Source organism: Perca flavescens, chromosome 13, assembly GCF_004354835.1.
Source record: "Perca flavescens isolate YP-PL-M2 chromosome 13, PFLA_1.0, whole genome shotgun sequence".
Classification (NCBI taxonomy): domain Eukaryota; kingdom Metazoa; phylum Chordata; class Actinopteri; order Perciformes; family Percidae; genus Perca; species Perca flavescens.
Window position 1 is genome coordinate 29,228,831 of NC_041343.1, and position 7,812 is coordinate 29,236,642.

The window sequence follows — 7,812 nt, forward strand, 5'->3', positions numbered from 1 at the left end:
TTGGATCTTTAATATTAGTCAAAATAATTCATAATTTCTGCTTTTTAAAAACAAAAGAAAATAGGTATAAAGTAATTTAAAATAAAACATTGAAAAAAACATAGAAAAAAGCGTCAAAAATGTCAAAGATTTATTTATTTTCAATTTTGACCCGATAGGAGAACTAGTTCATGGTCGACGGGAAGACAACACAAGGGTTGCATCTGAAGCCCCCGACACACCAACCCGTCGGCAGAAAGGGCAGTCAGACTGATCAGTCGGCTCCCCGAGGTCTAAAAAATGCCTCGGAACACACCAAGGCGACGAATCTGCAAATCTGTATTGTCACCCAAAACATGGAAACCAGTAGCTGATTGGACGAATGCGTCACGTGGGCTTGGCTGCTCCCGGATTTTTTAACCGGGCATAATGGCGGCTTTGTTCGGAATACGATCTCATATTTTACGAAGATAGTTCACCAAAACGTGTTTCTGAAAACATTTTAAGAGAGAACTAGGCCGTGCAGTTGTTGAATCTTTCTTCATTTCAGATTGACAAAGGTCAGTTTAAAAGATTTGTCAGATTTTGAGAGGCTTAGTCACGCTCATCCCACTTGTCATTTCCAGGTTAGCACTCCACCAATCAAATTGGTCATTGAGTCCGATTGCCCGCCCTCCGACCCAGCAAGTCAGGTCGGCCAAAATGAAGGCCGACAGCTCCTCTGACCTCGCCAGAGTGTCCGACAGCCGATTATCGGGTTGGTGTGTCAGGGCCATTAGTCCACGTTCTTCATTCACACAGACTTCCAGCAGAGAGAAGAGAAACAGCATAAGAAGACATTTCTCTTGTTTCCAAGGTTCCATTCGGAGGCTTTGAGGGGAAGAGAAGCAGCTCCAATGACTTCGCTACAGTCGGATCAAGAATGTGAAACATTTAGACAGAGACGAGAACACAACGGCAACGTCTACTGTAGAAGACTGTTAGACTTTCCCTCGGCTTTAAGAGAGCGTGCCAAAAATGTGAAACAAGTTAAAACTCAACTTCTTTCTCATGACTTTATAGCCTACTTTTAATTCGGTAGAGTATACATTTAAATTCAGCTTGTTTTCATATATATATATATATATCTTCCTTTCTTTTCACTTTTTTTTCACTTTTTTCTTCCTGTAAAGCACTTTGTAATTTTGTTAACAGGTGTTACCTTGTATGTTTCTGTGCTTATGTTTTTATGTGGCCATGTTTCATATTTGTTTAATAGCCCTTATAGGGACAGGCATTGGAAATTAGCAATCAAATGTCTATGTGGTAGCATAGACACGTTTACTTATCTAGTTTAAGATATTGTAATGTAGTTCATATATTGTATGTAGCTTTTTTTTTAATGTCACCTCTTTAATTTCTTTATTTTATTTCTTATTTGTTTCATTCAAATAGTTATTTCTGTTTCTCCGTGCCTGTGTTTGTCACAGTTTGTTCCTCTGTCCCTCCACTTTAGTCACATTACTCTATCCCGCCCTTCCGTTGCCATTTTCTTTCCATCCCCCACATGTCCTCGGACTTTCCCTCCATTCCCAATCACCTGACTGCCACACCCACCTACACACCTGCTTCCACTTCCCTCATCTGCTCCGCCTAGCCTCCCCCGCCCACCCCCTCACCTGCATCACCTGCTTCACATTCCCTCTGATTAGACTCATCTACAAATACCAGGTAAACCTGTATTTACCTCATGAAGGTCTAAGGACCTATTTTAACCCTCCTTTGTCCTCGGGATGAATTTGACCTGTTTTTAAAAAGTTTCTGTATCAGAATTTTGGGTTTCTTTCAACCAAATTGTCAAAGAAATAATGATGCGGATGGTTCTATGCAAAGCTCTTCACAAGTAAAATAAATGATCAGTTGGTTGTTTTATTCAATTTTATGTCATTTTGGGAAAAAAAATGAATAAAAGAACTTGTCAGAAAAAAACAAAGCAATGTCTTTGGAAAAAAATGACAAAACACTGTAAAAGCTTCAGAAACATCAGAAAAAAGTGGCAAAAACATCGGAAAAAGCGAAAGTTTTAATTTTAAATTTTCACCCAGAAAAACAAAAGGTTGCACGGTTGACAGGAAGACAACACAAGGGTTAATAAAGTTTATTGAAAGTAAATAGGGCAGTGTGCGCCTATGGACATTTCCTCCTACACACCTGTTCATCAGATATTAAAGTTGTGCATGAGCATTCACAGTCAAGATAACTTTTTTAAAATACCTGCACGCCAGATCATTTTCATTTTTTAGTGTATTGGAGCCATAAAACACAAATTTGGAACCAGAATAGATGTATGTCAAGACAAACAGGCTGAAAAACTGTCTTCAATCCTACTGGTGCAGACTGTTGTTGAAAATGTTCCTGTTCAGAATTGGCCGATTGCCCGGCCTCCGGTGTTGCTGCCTGCAACTTTCTTGAGAACGGCTCATCCAAACAACTTCACACTCGGCACTGCGCTTCATTGGGTCCTGTTTCCTGGTCCTTTCGTACAGAGAGTGTAGCCCAAAATGCTTTACAACAAATTGAGAAACCACAAACTAAATCATCATCAATTCATTCATCAAGCATGCACATTTCAGACACAAACAACAGAGGCCGCAAAATGTCAAGAACAGGTATGCCAAGAACAATAGAATATGTGAAAGACAAAAAACAAAGGAAAGCAAGACATGTAAACTATGATAATAATTAAAAACTAAGAGTGACAATTCGTTAGAAGCTGAATAAATACGTTTTCAATTGTCGTTTAAAAATGTTTACGGAGCTCGCATCTCTTATAGCCTTTGGTAAGAGTTCCAACGTTTTGGTGCATACTTAAAAAATATAGTATTTATATACACAATACACGCATGCGTCCCCTAGCAATGCTAGAGTATACGCATCATTTGCTAACAGCTAGTTATTTGGGACTAGGCTAATTCCAGGAACAAAAGTGTTCATTCTGAAAGTTACATCGCTGATGATTGAAATGTTTGAGTTTGCAACAATGTAACATCTTCGGCCTCTCTTTCTTTATCTGTTCTTAAATGTTCTGTAGCGAGCGACCGAGAGCGAGCTTTACCCAGCATGCTGTTTGGCGGTATATCTATTTACCGTAAGAACGATGAGCAAAAACTCAAACATTAGAAACAAGTGAAACTACAACTTGTAATAGAAAAAACTGTGAAAATATTGTTCATTGCTTCACAATGAAGAAAGGACGATTTGGGGTCAGGATTAAACAACACATTCTTTCTCCCACGCAGTTGTAATTGGTGTCACGTTTTATTGCTCTTTGAGCAATCAGGACCCTTTTGCTTCACTTTTTAACACGCTGGGTAAAACCATTTCCGTTACGGTTAGGAAAAGATCCTGGATGGGGTTAAAAGATGTAAGTTTAAGTGACACGCGGGACAAAAATGGGACACAAACCCCGGTATCCTGGGTACAAAATTTCTGTGTAGTTTAACCAGGGCTGTAGTCAAGTCCACCTTTCGAGTCCAAGACAAGTCCAAGACCAGGACTAGTCAAGTCAAGGCCAAGTCCAAATGAGAGACAGTTAATACCGAGATAGGAACTAAAGAATCCTCTTCAAGATCCCTGACTTACCTGTTAATCATTTATGTGATGTGAGAGACAGTTTATCTTCTATTTTAATATAATTTTGCTTTTATTATTTGTAATGATTTAAAAAGCATGTGCAGAGTAACACATTAGGCCATATTTTTTACTTTAAGGATAAAACGGAAATGTTCTCATTATTGAAGTTTTTACGTGTCGTGAAGAATCCATAGTACAAAGTGCTTGTTGACATTGTGTCTGTGGCCAAAATGAAAATGATTGAAGCCTGATGATTAAGGTACATGACGCAGCCAGGCGTATACCAGGAGAACAATGTCAATGCCCGTTCTAGATGGATTTTTTTTAAATTAAACTAATACCCGTTTTCAGAACAAGCTCGCGTCATTAATGGTTTTGTTGTGAAGGAGGAAGTTACTTTAGTTAAAAAGCATATAGTGCTAGACTCGGTCGAGACCAACTAGAATATTTGGCGAGTCCAATGGCCGAATGTGAGACAAGTCTGAGTCCAAATACCAACAAGTCCGACAGAGTAGTGTCTTGAGTACCGCAGCCCTGAGTTTGACCCATTTACCCCCCCAACATGCCTCCTAATGTTGTTACTACTCCCTACCGCTGTCTGTTCTCCTACGCATTATTTTACAGTCTGGTGCGTCCTATACTGTGCCTTGGTATAGACGCTGAAGGGCCATTGACCAAGCATCAGTAGGCCTATTTGATGAGTCGAGAGTGAGAGTGGCTTGAATTAAAAAGGTACAGAAATCATGTTTTATCCATCTATCTTATGTAGCCGACATTAGTTCTCCAGTGGACCTGCTGCATGTTGGCGCCAGTCGCGCCTTTTCCGAAGATTTGTGACGCAGCTGGAACGAGAAAAGACCCTCGATTGGCTCATATCCTGCTGTGGGGCGATGATGTAACAGCTTTGATCAGAGGACAGCAGCGGGGGGGAGGCAGTTGATGCTGCGCCGTTGTCTTGGCGATGTGACATACTGGGGGTCGGAGATTTTGGCTGAGCAGGTTGCCAGGCAACACATACTTTCACAGGTGCCATCCCAGGAGTCGGGGAGAAAATCTCAGCGGTGCGTCGTCTTTTTTTGGGGGGGTTTCTGTCTGGTTGAAAAATGTCATCCGGTGCCATCGGAAGGAGTCAAACCCTCGGATTGTTGCCAACAAAACTTGAAAATGTTGTCATCAATGTCTTGACCTTTATGAATAAATGAATGTGCTTTGTCAGCTATGAGGACAATACTTCACACCTCACACTTAAGAATATAATACTCCCACAGACGTGATTAGAATATTTAAAGAAAGACATAATTCATGAATTTAAGCTACATGTCACGTACATTGAGGCTGCAGCTCAGTAGAAAAGATATAAATATTCAGTGCACTCCAACTGCTGTCATGACAAAAAACAACTGATTTTAAAGGCAAAAACTGTGTTCCTACTTTGCAATACAAAAGGAAACCGATACAGAAAATGAGCACCAATTAAAATAAATTTTTTACTCTGCAAACCGGTTAACTTTCAGCTGGAAATGTAAACGTTTAAACCTGGACCTGTCAGCGAGGCCGGTCCGGTCCTGCACACAGATGGAAATGTAAGTTGTGTTAGAGATGATGTAGTCTGGACCAAAGGAAGTAAATTTCGAGGGTTAAGGAGCTTGACACACCACACCTTCCGCTCTCTCTGTGTGTTGCCGTTCTCAAACTCCCTTCGCTTCCGGAAATATAAACAACAAATTTCGAGCTAGCAAGCTACACGCTGAAAATGACAAGTTTTGACGAACATTTGGATTGTGTAACAAGGCAGTCCTGCTTGGTTCTTTCGGGGAATGATTGTAAAGATTTACAAAGAATATGTTTATGGCATTAACTCTCTAACTGTGATGTTTTGGGGCCTATTGGTGGGATTGCTGTGGACCAAGTACACCTGGCAATACTCTGGTAGGAGCTAATTACGTTTAATAATGTATCCAGCTAATTTAAATAGCTCACGCTAAGCCATCAAAGTTCTTTTAATATTGTAAAAATTGAGACATTGAAACAAGCCTGATTTACATAATTTTTTAAAAGTAATAACATGCTTGACTATTGGAGTGATATCTAAAATCCAGGCATCATGTCAGTCTTTGGTACAAAAATATCTCAATTTTAAAATCTATACAGAGAACATAAAAACATGACTAAATGAACAATGCGCAAGAAGACTCACTCTTTTCGATCTCCACAGATATTTTATTACTGGAGGGCACGTTTGTAGTTGTGGAAACATTATTGAATGGCCTCTCTTTATATAACCTTGCAGGCTGAATCATAATCGAGGCGTTTGTCTCCGTAGTGAAATGCACGTCTTCTAACTGAGATGCTCAGCTTTACTTGTGCAATCCATTTCTCAGGTTTCTCAAGGCCAAATCATATTTGTCTCAAGGTGTGAGCATGTAATGTGTGATCCACTGTGAATCATCAGCCTGCAGCCCCGGGTGTAATGTCCAACATGATTGACGGCTCCTTGCAGCATCTGTGATGGATTTTTTTTTTTTTTTTTTTTTTTTTTTATATATATGTCAGTCAAATCTGTTCCTTTTTTTTTTTTTAATAGTCTGAGGACACACAACTCAATCTGAACTAGGACTCTAGTCTGTCATTGCAAACATAAATGGGATTGAACTCAAAAGGACACAAGAATTGTGCGGCATTGTGTTTGTTACAAAGATTAGCTACTGTATGCGGATGAGTTTGCAGCCCAGTATGGGTAAGATTTATGTGCGTATTGGGCAACCAATGCCAACATTCAGTGCCAGTGCAAGAAGTAGTGTTGCTCCTTTGCAGCGAAGCCAAAAGTAAGAGTGTGGAGGAAGGTTTTGGTGTTTGGATCCCAGGGGTCGAGCCAGAAGTTGTAAACATTCGGAGTTCAGCCCAAAACCTACAATGTAAACCCAGATTGAGTTGTAATTTAACTTTTTAAGAGGTCACAACTTATTTTTTCATGTTTTATTAAAAGCCATATTCATTACTAATCTCACATTATGTTTGTAATAATCAACTTAAAGTGATTTAAGTATGCAATACACAGATCATATTAAGCAGAGATAATGCTGCGTTCCATGCAACCCGTAACTCGTGTTTTCACAACCTTCTACCCGTAACTTACTCCCCGTGAACTGGTACCAGGTGGTTGTACTCCCAGTTACAGTTTTTGACGTCTCATACACACATAAACAATGGCGACCCCTGTTGATGCTGTACAGACGCCGGTGATTAACGGTGAGAAATAGAAATAAATAGGCAACGTAAAGTAATTCTGCACATTGTAATCAAAACAATACCCATACAATTGTGTACTACTGCAGGTTATGTTTATTAAATGAAGACCAAAATATGTCGCCGACTAGAAATCGCTAGTATCAGCTAGCGCTACCTAACGTCAATGTTAGGTAGCTGCTAGCTAACGCTAGCTAGAAGGGTTTGTGGTGACTTTGCCTTGAACGCTACCAAGTCATGAGTCGTGACTTGAAGGCGTAACTTACGGGCTAAACATTGTGTCATATTTAGTGTCTACATTTATTGTTACACCATGACCGAGACCCGGGGGGACTGATGGGGTCTGGGCAGTGAGGCAGGTCATTGTCACTAGATCCATGCAGAGAACCTTGGAAATTATAATCTATGCATTGTTATCCTCTCTGTTTTACTGGAACTAATGTATTAAATACATTGTGCTTAAAATTATACTGTCATAAAGGAAAAAAAACATTTACAAGTGTCTGTCTATTATAGCGTATATATTTTTATCCAACTATCAATCCTGACCCTTATCCCTTATCTTTTGTGATGATAATGGGCTGCAACATTATTATTGAGGCTGTCCACCCTGATAGAAGCCAGAGTTGGAAATAATTATTATAATTTAAAACCATTATTACCAATTTTGTTTTGTGGCAGCAGGGAACGAGAAGGGCTGAGAGGATGTGATATTTAAACAAATTGCTGTAGTTGTCTCTTTCCGACTCTCGGTCAAACACGTCTCGGGAGTTTAAAATTGGATGAATATAATTTGCGGATCCTTTTTAAAGGGAGAATCAACACCGATTCACCTACTGTAGGGTAGAAAAGCCCTTTTCTTTATGTGTAGAAAAGCGTGTGTAACCTTTCACAGCTGATGCGATCATTGATTCAAGTGTTTCTCAGAAGTGTGTGTGAAAGTTTCAAACAGCTCCACTGTTAAAACAAGGCCAT